Raw genomic sequence first — 14,593 nt, forward strand, 5'->3', positions numbered from 1 at the left:
AGTCGCACTTGCAGTCCAGCTAGGGTGGGTGGGCCTACCGAGACAGCCACTCGGGAGGCTCCTTCCCCCGGGTGGCTGCTGTTCGCCTCCCTGCCCGACTTGCCTCGGAGCAGCAGGAAGGGGAGGACCATTCTGCCCAGGCCATCTGGTCACCCTGCCGATCCGCAAGGGATGCTGGCTCTCATCCCCGCACCCGGTGGGGCAGGGACGGGAGGGGGAGGCCTTGTGCCTGAGGGCACGTGGTGGAGGCGGCCTCCCACTGGCGAGTGTACATGCGATGTACTAAGGGCAATGGAGGCGGCCCCCTTCTGTCCCGGACCCCAAGCGAGTGGCTCTACGCACAGACCCCCAAGAGAGGCTGGCTATCCCAGGCCAACCAAGGCTCCACAGCGCTGCAGTATCGTTACGGGGATTATAATTTAGAGGCATTTAGTTATAATCCCACAAATGGTAGCTTCGCCCCATTGGCTCCTCAGCCAAGCACATACACCAAATGTTTGAACCTGCAGTTCCTCTCGTACTGAGCAGGATTACTATTGCAACAACACTTCATCAGTAGGGTAAAACTAACCTGTCTCATTACGGTCTAAACACAGCTCACGTTCCCTATTAGTGGATGAACAATCCAACGCTTGGTGAATTCTGCTTCACAATGATAGGAAGAGCCGACATCGAAGGATCAAAAAGCGACGTCGCTATGAACGCTTGGCCGCCACAAGCCAAATATCTATGTGGTAACTTTTCTGACACCTCCTGCTTGAAATCCAAAAATTCTGAAGGATCGTGAGGCCCCGCTTTCACGGTCTGTATTCATACTGAAAATCGAGATCAAGTGAGCTTTTGCCCTTCTTCTACGGGGATGGTTTCTGTCGTCCCTGAGCTCGCTTTAAGATACCTGCATTATCATTTGACAGGTGTACCGCCTCAGTCAAACTCCCCACCTGCCACTGTCCCCGGAGCGGGTCGCGCTCGGCGGGTGCCGGGCGCTTGGAGCCAGAAGCGAGAGCCCCACAGGGCTCGCCCCTCCGCCTCACCCGGTAAGTGAAAAACAATAGGAGTAACAGTATTTCACCCGTGGCCCGCGGGCCTCCCACTTATCCTACACTTATCATGTCTCTTCTCAGTGCCAGACTAGAGTCAAGCTCAACAGGGTCTTCTTTCCCAATGATTCTGCCAAGCCCGTTCCCTTGGCTGTGGTTTCACTAAATAGTAGGTAGGGACAGTGGGAATCTCATTCATCCATTCATGCGCATCACTAATTAGATGAAGAGGCATTTGGCTAATCTGTACCACCTTGTGGTGGCTCATTTTGGGTTATTTTGCTTCCAAGAATGCAACATTCTTTCGCTCCGGAGTACAGCCACAAATGCTGTCCTCACTGGAACTGGTATCATGTATAGGCCGGAGATAGTACACCTTGCAGTAATATTACAACAATTTTAAGATTGTCTATGAACAGTCCTGAGAAATTAAAATATGATTAGCAGGACATCAATAATCAATGTGTGATGATTATGTGTATGTGATTATTTGAAACCTATTCATCATTCAAGACATTTCAGTAAGTATGATGTACACACTATATCTACATTGTTATAAGCACACATATATATAAAACAAAAATACACATCTATAAATTGCACATCTAATTAGAAAAAGCACATCTAGAAAAATTCACATCTATAAAATTTACATCTATACTAACTTTTGTGTCAACTATAAACCTATATGTTAAAACATTATGTTTTATAAGGGTGACATGTGTGCCGCAAGAAAGTGTACATCTCATTATAAGCTTGATACTCAATTGTCCATGAATACTTGGCACATTTTAAGAGTGTCCAATAAAGTAGTCAGGCAAACATTTTTCTTGAATGGAAATGCCATTTTTAGACCTAATTCAGCCAGAACAATATCAATACATTGAGGCCAAATACCATGACATCTAACGATAAATCCATGAAATTTAACAGTGTTACATTTTGTGAGATCTTTGATTTGCTGTGACAGATCCTCATAGTATTTCACTTTACTCTCAAACGCTAATTCAAGGGAATTCTGAGAATTTTCATCGCAAATTGAAACATCAATCACTACAGCTGTACCATTTTTGGTAAACACTACTTCTGGTTTTCGTAGTTCTCCTTGATTATTCTTAACATGAGGTTCCCTGTATGCCATCCAACCACACCTTTTTGCTCTATCAATGAGCAATTCCAGAATTTTGTTATGCCTTTTTATCCTAATGTCCTTAGTTTTAGGACATGCCCCTGAAATATGAGAAATTGTTTCACAAACATCATTACAATACCTACATGTAGCAAATGCACAATTTCTTCCCCCAGTGATGGTTTCTCTGGTATATAAAACATTTGCTCTTAGCATCAGCGCAGCTATGTACTGGTTTTCTTTCATTTTATTATGCCTGCTGATCCAGAAGTTTGAGGTTGGATTACTTGCTAAGTATTTTATACCATCACCTTGGACAGGGAGATTTGCCCATTTCTCAAACTCTTCTTTTCTCCAATCATTTGTTGCTAACAAATTCAAATCATAGCTCAGAAAATTACGATCTAAAATGTTAAGTTTGTGTGTTTTGATGATGTTATCAATTTTTTCATTCATATCTTCTCCTGCATACATGAATGAATGCGCTATGTACAGGTCTAGAGCTACCCTGAGCTACCATAAACTATTGACTTTATTGAGACCAATTTGTGTACATAGTTTTGGAATACTGAGGCCCCCAAATGATCTTTTCGAATATAGGAGACCATCACATGTGTATGTAGGAAGGTGTAGAAAGTGTTTGACATACTTTTTTATTGTTTGTTCCAAAACATTTAAAGTTTTTGCTTCTGTTCCTGTCTTTTTCAATTTGAATGATAGTTTAGGTACCAAGTACTGGCACATCATTTCTATTTTCTGCGTGGGCTTAAGTGGTAGAATATCAAGTTTTTGAGCCCAATTGACCAGAACCTCATTAATTTTGTTGTTGCTTGTATGACCAGTGTGTGGATCAAAGTTCAATCCGAGGTATCTCTCACTTTCTCCTGGATGAATATTTTCAATATTTTCTTTTTCAAATTGCCATGGTTTACAGTTGTTAACCAGGATTTTGTCTTTATGGTGACTGATATAAAATCCATGTGTCTTTTTCACATTAAGTTTTAATCCTCTGGTTTTACTGAACTTTGCAATGATTTTCAGATTTGTATTTATTCCTTCCCAGGTACTGCTGAGTACTGCGATGTCATCGGCAAAGGCAAGAGCGGTGATTTGCGCAATAAGACCATCTGATCCAAATGTGAAGCCCTTGCCATTTTTCTGAACATCACAGATCAGAGGATCCATGGCAATGTTGAATAGTAGTGGGGATAAAGAGTCACCTTGTATGACCCCAGATTTCATTGTTATTTCAGGAGTTGATTCGTTGTTCTTTCCCTTGAAAGATGTTGTTGAGTCAGTGTATAAGTCTTTTATTATGTCTCTGATGTATGATGGAACTCTTTGCCTTGCGAGACTCTGTATAATGTGACCATGGCTGACAGAGTCGAAGGCTTTCGATATATCAATGAACACCACTGCTAATGAATGACTGTTTTTTCGTGCCTCCTTTATGACATTTTGCAGGCGAGTCAGATTCTCAAGACAACCTCTCACCTTCATGAAGCCTTTTTGTCTCGTATTCAATTCAACAAAAAATGAAAGTCTTTTAGTTAATATTTTATTTGAATAACTTCATGAATGCAATACCGATGGTAATTGGACACCAGTTACTGATTTATTTAGGTTCACTAATCGGTACATTCTTGGGTATCAAAATTGATCGGTTCTTTTTGGTAATTTCTGGTACTCTTCTCATCATCAACCAAGACGATAGAATTCTGGGCAGCAGTCTTGGTTGTTTGCTTTGTACTTTATACAAGTCATTCAGACCAATCTTATCAGGTCCCACTGCTTTCTTTAAATTGGAGTTCTCAAAGGCATGAGTTATTTCGAGCAGTATTATTTCTTTACATAGATGTCTAATTTCATAGTCCTCTGGTATCCGATCAATCGGAATGAAATTAGGATTTTTCTTGTTTTCTTTCTCAATTATGTTTTTGTAATATTGAAAGATTTCATCAGCACTGATTTGGCAAGTGGCATCTTCAGCCCCATCAGTGATAATCCTGGTAATTTTCTTTTTGTCTTTTTGAAACATTGCCTGATATTCTTTATAGCTGCCCTTTGCTTTGGCATAATTTTTCTTGTGCGTCCGATTAAGCCTTCTGTGTTTCTTATCTTTTTTTGATATCTTGTTCTCTACTGAGGCATTCTCGTGCTCATCTTGAGCAGGGTTCATAGGCTCATTATTGAGTTCTCTTGCTGGTTCATTTGTTGGTACACTTGCTGGTGTAGGACTTATATCAGTGGTGTTTTCTGCTATATAAGTCACTACCTCATCCATCAGATCCATAGCAACATCATGTTGCTTTACGTTTTGGGTGTACTTCTCGATTTCTGTGATTCTGTCTTCCAGTTCATCAAAGTTCTTGATTTTTTGCGCACACTTGCGGTTGATAAAGTCTTTGCGCTTTTCTGTTGTTACTTCCATTGTAATCACTGGTTCATTGCAAGAGTCATTTTCCGAAACATTTGATGCTTGCAGTACATCTTTTGCAGATTTTTTGCTTTTATCTCTTCTTTTTTCGGCAATTTGTTTTCTGTTCTTATTGTCAAAATATGAAACCATCAGCGCATTATAATTCCTCTTAGTTTCATACACTTTTTTCAATTCTGCTAGTAGCAGTATTTCTTCCTGTGACCATAGTTTTGACGGTGTGCTGCTTGCTAGAGCTGCTAGTCTAGCCTCATTTTGCGCTCTTGGATGCGCATGCCGAGCATGTTGAGAAACACCAATTTTTGTTCCAAATCTGAAGTCACAGAAGCTGCACAGGAATGGCAGCTCTCCTTTTTGAGGTCTTCCTTTAGATTTGGAATAATGGCATGCAATATTGTGGTATTCGGCTTCTTTATCACATTTTGAACAGTACGTTTTAAGATAGAAGCCTTTGTGTTTGTTGGAGACATGTTTTCTCAGTTCTTTAAAAGTTCCCATTATGTCTCCACATAAGTCACATTTATATTTTTCGTTTGGGTACTTCCAATAAGTGATTTCTTTGTGTAGTTGCTTTTCTTTCTTATTACATTTTCGCTGACCTCGTATACATCGGGTAGATTTTCAAAGTTTGCTGTACCAATGTTATTCTTAGCTGAGGAGGCCAAAAACTCGATGGATTTGCTGATATCTATTGTTGTGTCTTCTTCCACTATGGAGGCTGAACTAGGGCCTATATCGTGATCTGAATCGTTGTTGACTGTTGTATTGTTAGAAGCGGGTGCTGGTTTGTCAAATTCGGTGAGGAGGTTAATGATTTCTGGGAAAGACAGCCCCTCCTTACGCCATCTTAATGGGGGTTTTATTCTCCAGGAACTACCCATCTGGAATTGGGTTCGTTTGCTTCTCCATTTCTCACTATCACGCTCGCTGCCATGATAGAACCTTGTTTGGCCTGTCTCTATATGCTTCTCTACGCAGAGTTTAGCACTTCAGAGGCAGTTACCGGTGGGAACACTGCGAGGTAAACTACAGCCGAGAATAGGTTATTTCCGCCGTTTACCCGCGCTTCATAGAATTTCTTCACTTTGACATTCAGAGCACTGAGCAGAAATCACATGGCATCAACACCCGCCTCGGGCCTTCGCGATGCTTTCTTTTAATTAAACAGTCCGATTCCCCTGGTCCGCACCAGTTCTGAGTCAGCTGCTAGGTGCCGGCTGAGGCAGCACACCGGCCCCACGCCCCGGGGATGTGGCACGGGGAGAGGCGACCGCCACAGCTGGGTCGATCCACAGGAAGGGCCCGGTTCGTGTCCAGTGTCGCCGCCCCCCCAGAGGGAGGTGCCTCGTCCAGCCGCGGCACGCACCAGCCCCGCTTTGCGCCCCAGCCCGCAGCGCCCATTCTGCTTACCAAAAGTGGCTCACTAGGCACTTGCATTCCATGCTTGGCTCCACGCCAGCAGGGGCTTGGACAGGCGGTAGCTCACCTCGCGGTGGACCGTCAGCTCGATCCCAAGATCCAACTACAAGCTTTTTAACTACAGCAACTTTAATATACACTATTGGAGCTGAAATTACAGCGGCTGCTGGCACCAGACTTGCCCTCCAATGGATCTTTGTTAAAGAATTTACAGTGTACTCATTCCAATTACAGGGCCTTGAAAGAGTCCTGTATTGTTATTTTTCGTAACTACCTCCCCGAGTCAGGAGTGGATAATTTGCGCGCCTGCTGCCTTCCTTGGATGTGGTAGCTGTTTCTCAGGCTCCCTCTCTGGAATCAAACTCTGATTCCCCGTTACCCGTGGTCACCATGGTAGGCACAGAAAGTACCATCGAAAGTTGATAGGGCAGACATCCAAATGTATCGTCGCCGGCACGGGGACGGCGACCAGCCCAAGGTTATCTAGAGTCACAAAAGTGGCCGGGCGAGCCCGGATTGGTCTTGGTCTGATAAATGCACTCATCCCGGGAGGTCAGAGCTCGTCGGCATGTATTAGCTCTAGAATTACCACAGTTATCCAAGTAACAGATGGAGCGATCAAAGGAACCATAACTGATTTAATGAGCCATTCGCAGTTTTACTGTACCAGCCGTGTGTACTTGCACGTGCATGGCTTAATCTTTGAGACAAGCATATGCTACTGGCAAGGATCAACCAGGTAGCCACACCTGCTGATGAGGTGGGGGCCGCGTGCCAATCTCCCCGTCCGGCAACCTTTGCACGTCCCTCCATCTCTCTGGAGCCTGCCAGTGGAAGGAGCCCACACGCCTGGGCAGGAGGGCTCGCTGGAGGGGTGTGGAGAGGTGCTGTCACAACGGCACCAGCAGGTCCAGTCGTCTCCCCCGGTAGGGAGAGGCGGGCCGAGGCACAGCCTGAGCGAGACGCAGGTGTGCCAGTGCCTTGCGGTGCCGCACCACTCTGAATGGTCGTTCCGAGCAGATGTGGAAATGTGCTGGGCAGAGAGGGGTGACAGTGTGGCGGGGCCTACAGAACTGCTGGGCAGCAGCATCCGAGGGCATGGCGCCACCCAACCCCTTCCGCCTAGGTCTGACCACTCGGGGCAAGAGCTGCCAGGGCCACTCGGCCTTTGCTCTGCTGGGTAAAGGGCCTCCCGCCAGGCGGCAGGCCCTCCAGTTAGACGGTTCATGTGGGGTGGAAGCTCTTTGCTCGAAACAACAGCCCAGGCTGGCCAAGCAGTCCTTCCCTGACAGGACCAAGAGTGCCCATTCGATCAGAGTACAGCTGGGGCATTCCCTGGCAGGCCACCCTGTGCAGTGGGTATGCTGGCTTAGCATTCCCTGCCTGCCTGCTCCCCGGGCAAGCAGACTCGGAGAAAACCAAGAGACAGGTGCGTACCCGGGCCCCTGGGGGCCCTGGCAGGCGGGCCCGGGTGCTGCCTTCTCCGTCTCAGCATCGCCGGACCTCACGGAGGTCTGCCTGAGCAAACTCGGAGAAAAAGGACCATCGGGAAGGGGCTGAGAGGCAGGTGCGTACACGGGCCCCTGGGGTCCCCGGCAGGCAGGACCGGGTACTGCCTTCCCCATCTCAGCATTGCCGGACCTCACGGAGGTCTGCCAGACCAAACTCGGAGAAAAAGGACCATTGGGAAGGGGCCAAGAGGTAGGTGAGTTCCCGGGCCACTGTGGGCCCCGGCGGGCGGGCCCGGGTGCTGCCTCCCCCATCTCAGCATCGCTGGACCTCACGGAGGTCTGACTGAGCAAACTCGGAGAAAAAGGACCATCGGGAAGGGGCCGAGAGGCAGGGGCCTACCCGGGCCCCTGGGTGCCCCGGAGGGCGAGCTCGGGTTCAGTCTTCCCCTGTTTCTGAATCACTGGACCTCACAGAGGTCTGACTGACCCTCTCCCTAGTAATCCGGAGGAACATTACCCCCTTTTTTGTAATCCGTGCACACGAGGTCACAGAGGGGACCCAAGGCGCGAAAGTACCTGACCTCGTGGAGCCCTCGCTGGGATCGAGGAGGCATATTGGGACTTCCAGGGAAGCTCGGCCATCTGGTCTCCCCTTAGGAAAGCATTGGGTGCGACCAGATGGCCAAGGGGATCGGTGCAACCAGATGGCTAAGGGGAAAGGTGCGACCAGATGGGCGGACATGAAAGGGAATCCATCTGGTCACTCTGTGCCCCAACAAAAGAGTGAGCAGGTGCCAGGGCATGGGGGACCGGAGGCCCAGGGCCCCAGCTCGGCCCAGCCATGGAGGGTGTGACGGGGACTCGACGGGCCCTCCGACCTGGGGACACCTTGATAAGCAGGGGATGCCTGCATGGAACCGACGGATCCCTGTCCTGGGACCTTGGTGGAGCAGCAGGCCAGGGGATGGGGAACAGGGCCAGAGAACCCTACCCGAAGCCCGATGGGGCCCCTGGACCCAGTTGGATCTCCCAACACTGGAGGCGCAGGGGACGCCTCCCCAGACCCTCCAGACCCCGTCCCGGGGACCCTGCCATGCGGCAGGACCGAAGACGGAGCCCGGGGTGGGAAGGCCAACCTCCCCGGGCCCTCAGCCTGAACCCAGCCAAGCAAGGGGAGGCTCCCCGGGCACAACGGAACCTGGGCCTGGCCTTTGGCAGTGCTGCAGCCTCGGGGATGGAGGCTGGGGGATGGGGTCCAGGGCCGGAGCACCCGCCCAGGTCCCGGCGGGCCCCTGGAGCCAGCTGGGGCTCCCAGGCCCAGAGGTGCAGGGGAGGCCTCCCCGGGCCTGCCTGACACCATCCCGGGCACCCTGCCACACGGCAGGACCAAGGATGGAGCCTGGGGTGGGGAGGCCACCCTCCCCGGGGCCCTCAGTGGCCCCAGATGGAGCTCCTGAACCCAGCCACAAGGGAACGCCATCCTGGGCCTTTGGCAGTGTGGCAGGCAGGGGGATGGGGCCCAGGCCAGAACTCCCAACCCGGGGCCCGACAGGGCCCTTGACCCAGCCGGGGCTCCAAGACCTGGGGGCGCAGGGGATGCCTCCCTGGGCAGGACGGACACCATCCCGGGCACCCTGCCACATGGCATGATCGAGGAAGGAGCCTGGGGTGTGAAGGCCACCCTCCCTGGAGCCCCTGGAGCTCTTGAACCAAGCCAAGAAAGGGGAGGCTCCCCAGCCATAACGGAACCCCGTCCTGGGCCTTTGGCAGACCGGCAGGTCGGGGGACGGGGCCCAGGGCCGGAGCACCCTAACCGGGGCCAGGTTGGACCCCTGGACCCAGCCAGGGCTCCCAGGCCCAAAGGTACAGGGAAAACCTCCCCGGGCCCATTGGACCTAATTTGGGCACCCTGCCACGCAACAGGACTGAGTACAGTGCCTGGGGTGGGGAGGCCGCCCTCCCCGGGGCCCCTGGACCCAGACCAACAGGGGGAGGCTATCCAGGCACGCCGGACCCCATCCAGGGCAGCCTGCCACACGGCAGGCCCAGGGACGGACCCAGGGCTGGGGCGGCATCCTGGTCCGTCCAGCTGCCGGCTGAGGACCGCTAGGCCGAGAGGGGTCCCAGAGTACCTTGTCGCTAGTAATACGGAGGAAGGCTACCCCCGTTTCTGGTAACCTGTGCACATCGCAAGACAGAAGGGACCCTAGGCACGAACGCGCCCGACCTCCTGGAGCCCTGGCTGGGATCCGGAAGGCAAAAGGCCCCTCATCGGGACATCCAGGGAAGTCTGGCTATATGGTCGCCCCATTGGAAAGCATTGTGTGCGACCAGATGTCCGAGGGGAAAGGTGCGACAAGATGGCGGGGACTGAAAGGACTCCCAGCTGCCTACCCCAGGCCCTCGCGGTAGGGCTCCCGCCTGCCCAGGCAGGGCGCAGGAGCTCCGCTTCTTGGGGGCTTGTGGACCCTGGCTGAGCCTCAGGCACGGGGAGGACCACCAGAGCTCTCAGGGTCCGGAGGCCCAGGGGAGGACTGCCCAGGACCCATGGAGCCCATACCAGGCACTTTGCCATGCCGTGGACCGGAGCCCTCGGACCGAGAGGTGTTGTCCAAGCTCAGCCCATTTGGTCACCAGCAGAGAACCGCCAGGCCGGGTGGGGTGTCCTGGCATACCCTGCCCCTAGTAATCCAGAGGAAGGCTACCCCTCTTTCTGGTTACTCATGCGCTTCGCAAGGCTCAGGGGACCCTAGGCATGAATGCGCCCAACCTCCTGGAGCCCAGGCTAGGATCTGAGAGGCAAATGGCCCCTCATTGGGACTTCCAGGGAAGCCCGGCCATCTGGTCGCCCCATTGGAAAGCTTTGCCTGCGACCAGATGGCCAAGGGGACATGTGCAACAAGATGGCCGGGACAAGAAGGACTCCCAGCTGCCTGCCCGAGCCTTCGCGGTAGGGCTACTGCCTGCCCACGCAGGGCTCGGGGGCTCCGCTTCCCGGGGGCTCGGGGACCCCGGCTGGGAACTGAAAATGATCCTACTCATGGACAGTATCAGAAATGGACTTAATCGCGATGAGGACTGGACTTCACTTCTCTAAACATGTAGCCTTCAGTTTCAATGGGCAAATTGTTGTTCAACTCAATTGCCAAGCTGTCATGACTCAATGATATCTGTTCTCCTTATGTCACATGCATGGTTTTGTTGCAAGCAGTCTCTATAGGAGTCTGTACAATGTATGGAAAGTACTCACACTCACTGCGCCATAATTTTTATCAATGAATAGTTTTAGCCACTTCCCCCCACCGCGCCGCCAATCCACTCCACTCCTAATTGGTCGCTCCTCCAAGGCCTTCTCCCATCCCAAAATGGCCACCACAATCTCCGAGGCTTCCTCCCATCTCAAAATGGCTGCCACAGTTCCCTACCACGGGGATACTAGCCCCTTTCAATATGGCCGACACTCTATTTCCATGCTAAACGCATGGCACCCCACGTCTGACCACTGCGATTCGGCCCTCCAGACGATCATGGTCCTTCCATTGCGAACACTGAGGTAAGTGCCAAGCCAGCCCTCTACAGGTGAGCTGTAATTCCAAGCTATACGCAACCTTGGCTGAAATACTTTATTCTCAACAGGTTCCGCCTGATTTTTGGGCGCTCACCGCAACTTGTCCTTAATTCCCCCCGCTCCCTTGGACTTCGGATATCCCATCACACGTTGGTAAGCGCTACCGCCTTTATCCACCGATCTTTTACAACTTTGTCCTCAGGCCCAACCCTAATCAGGTCCCCTTCCCTCCAGATAATCCCACCACCATCCAATTGATTGCAGCGGCGCCACCGGATGGGAAGCACTGCACACTTCATGACATAGGTAAGCATCGCACACTCCCGCTAGCCTCAACACGTCAGCATCTCTGGCAAGCCCTACGGACCCCGGTTTGAAAACCTTTTTTCCCCACAGGTCTCGCCCTAATTCGGGCGTCCACCGCCACTTAGTCCCATCCCTCCCCCCAGTCATCCTGGAATTCTGGAATCCGATCTATACGTGGGTAAGCTCTAGTACCCTTATCTTCCATCCTTGACCACCTTATCTTGAGCTTAAGTCTTAATAAGGTGCATCCTTCCCTTAGAATTTCCACCCTCGACCACCCCTTCAAAATCGACCGCAGCGGTGCCTTCGGTTGAGACGCCCTGATGATCTTATCACCTAGGTAAGCTTCCAACCACTCCACCAGCCTTGATAGCTGTTCCCGGCCACAATAACCTATTTATAACTGGTCACCCTTCTCACAGGTACCTGAGTTCTTGCCCCACCCTACCAGTCGGGCTACGTGACTTCTCCTATGCCTCTTGGCACCTAGACACAACCATCCCCAAGACTCAGCCACCCTTGAGTCCGCCAATCCCTCGCCTTCCACCCTATCCTACGACCAACACAGTACCCTAGACACTGGTTTCGTATCACAAGCATGCATTTTCTAGATGAATGTCACTGGATATTGCGCTCACCTGCACGTATGGCAGTTTTCCACCTTAAGGCATGGTGCGAAAATCCTTAATGCTATGTACTGTAGGATGAATTGAGATTTTAAACAAATGTCCCCTGTGTCTTTTTGTTTCCCCAATCTATTCACAGGCTTGCATATTAAGCAATACACTGGTCGTCCTGATGTTGATCCTTCATTTTAACAGGATCGAAACGCCGTTGACAGTTGATGTAGTTTAAACACTAGTTCTCCACTGTGTGACATAATTGTGTTTTTACTTCATGAGTAAAGCTAGATTGATTCTTTCTATTTTTGTACTAGCCTCTCACACATTGTAAAATTGCCTGTTTAACCTCCTACCTTTGTAATTTGTTTGTCTAGCCCTGTTGTTTGTTGTGGATACAGGACTGTGTCCTACTATATACATGTCATTTTGAAAATTTCCTTCTATTCCTGTCATTGATTAAATTCAGGGTCCGGCTGGGCACCTTACTTATAATAGCGCAGATTGTGGCCTATAATTATTCTAAGTTTGTATTTTCCGTTTTTTGTCAAGGACCTTTGTTGGTTGATAATACGAATACCCTTGGTCCTTGCTTACTGAGTGGGTTACCTTGTTTCTCCTAATACCCGGCTGGGCCTCAGGCATGGGGATACCACCGGATCTCTCAAGCCCAGACGCCCGGAGGAGGACTGCCCGGGACCCATGGAGCCCGTCCCGGGCACTTTGCCACACCATGGGCTGGAGCCCCCAGATGGCGAAGAGGTGTTGTCCGAGCATAGCCCATCTGGTTACTGGCACAGAACCGCCACCCTGGGAGGGGTGTCCTGGCATACCCTGCCCCTAGTAATCGGGAAGAAGGCTACCCCTCTTTCTGGGAACCGGAGTGACGGAGGGGACCCAGGGCGCAGAGGTGCCCAACCTCTTGGAGCCCTCGCTGGGATCGGGGAGGCGAATGGCCCAGCCATCTGGTCGCCCCATTGGAAAGCATTGTGTGCGACCAGATGGCCGAGGGGAAAGGTGGGCCCAGATGGCTGGGACCGAAAGGACTCCAAGCTGCCTGCCTGAGCCTTCGCGGTAGGGTTCCCACCTTCCCACGCAGGGCTCAGGGGGCTCCGCTTCCCGGGGGCACGAGGACCCCGGATGGGCCTTAGGCACGGGGAGGACCACCGGAGCTCTCGGGCCCGGGCGCCTGGGGAGGACTGCACGGAACCCGTGGAGCCCGTCCCGGGCACTTTGCCACCCCGTGTGCCGGAGCCCCCCGGACGGATGAGAGGTGTTGTCCGAGCATAGCCCATCACCGGCAGAGAACCGTCAGCCCGGGAGGGGTGTCCCGGCATTCCCTGCCCCTAGTATTCTGGAGGAAGGCTATCCCTCTTTTTGGGAACCCGGGCGCACCGAGTGAAGAAGGGGACCCAGGGCGCGGAGTCCCCCGACCTCTTAGAGCCCTCGCTGGGATCGGGGAGGCGACTGGCCCCTCATTGGGACTCCCAGGGAAGCCCGGCCATCAGGTCGCACCATTGGAAAGCATTGCGTGTGACCAGATGGCCGAGGGGAAAGGTGCGACCAGATGGCCGGGACCAAAAGGACTCCGACCTGCCCACCCAGGGCTCAGGCCTCCACTTCCCGGGGCACATGGACCCCGGCTGGGCCTCAGGCACAGGAAGGACCACCGGAGCTCTCTGGCCCGGACGCCCAGGGGAGGACAGCCCGGGACCCATGGAGCCCATCCTGGGCACTTTGCCAAGCCGTTGGCCGGAGCTGCCGGAAGGAGAAGAGGTATTGTCCGAGCATAGCGCATCTGGTCACTGGCAGAGAACCGCCAGCCCGGGAGGGGTGTCCGGGCATACCCTGCCCCTAGTAATCCAGAGAAAGGCTACACCTCTTTCTGGGAACCCGAATGCACCGAGTGTCAGAGGGGACCCTGGGTGTGGAGGTGCCTGACCTCCTGGAGCCCTCGCTGGGATCGGGGAAACAAATGGCCCCTCATCAGGACTTCCAGGGAAGCCCGGCCATCTGGTCGCCCTATTGGAAATCAGCGTGCAACCAGGTGGCCAAGGGGGTAGGTGCGACCAGATGACCGGAACCGAAAGGACTCCCAGCTACCCACCCGAGCCTTTGCGGTAGGGTTCCCGCCTGCCCACGCAGGGCTCGGGGGCTCCACTTCCCGGGGGCTCGGGGACCCCCGGCTGGGCCTCAAGCCCTGGGAAGGACCACTGGAGGTCTCGAGCCCGGATCCCCGGGGAGGACTGCCCGGGAACCATGAAGCCCGTCCTGGGCACTCTGCCACGCCGCGGGTAGGAGGAGGGATCCCCGGACGCCTGGGGAGGTGTTGCCTGGGCATAGCCCATCTGGGCCCTGGCAGAGAACTGCCAGCCCGGGAGGGGTGTTTCGGCATACCATGCCCCTAGGAATCCAGAGGAAGGCTATCCCTCTTTCTGGGAACACATGCGCACAACGAGGCTCAGGGGACCCTAGGCGCGAACGTGCCCGACCTTCTAGAGCCCTGGCTGGGATCTGGGAGGCAAATGAGCCCTCATCAGGACTTCCCGGCCGGCCCGGCCATCTGGTCGCCCCATTGGAAAGCATTGCGTGCGACCAGATGGCCGAGGGGATTGGTGCAACC

The 14,593-nt window shown here is 52.7% G+C and overlaps 2 pseudogenes; both read right to left on the minus strand.

The window, feature by feature from the left end:
- Window positions 1-384: 384 nt before the first annotated feature.
- LOC147748232 (28S ribosomal RNA) lies at window positions 385-1,173 on the minus strand (annotated as a pseudogene; the record flags this gene model as incomplete).
- Window positions 1,174-6,156: 4,983 nt separating this feature from the next.
- Window positions 6,157-6,764, minus strand: LOC147748233 (18S ribosomal RNA; annotated as a pseudogene; the record flags this gene model as incomplete).
- Between the last annotated feature and the right edge of the window lie 7,829 nt (window positions 6,765-14,593).

Source organism: Lissotriton vulgaris, chromosome 1_1, assembly GCF_964263255.1.
Source record: "Lissotriton vulgaris chromosome 1_1, aLisVul1.2, whole genome shotgun sequence".
In the NCBI taxonomy this organism is placed as follows: Eukaryota; Metazoa; Chordata; class Amphibia; order Caudata; family Salamandridae; genus Lissotriton; species Lissotriton vulgaris.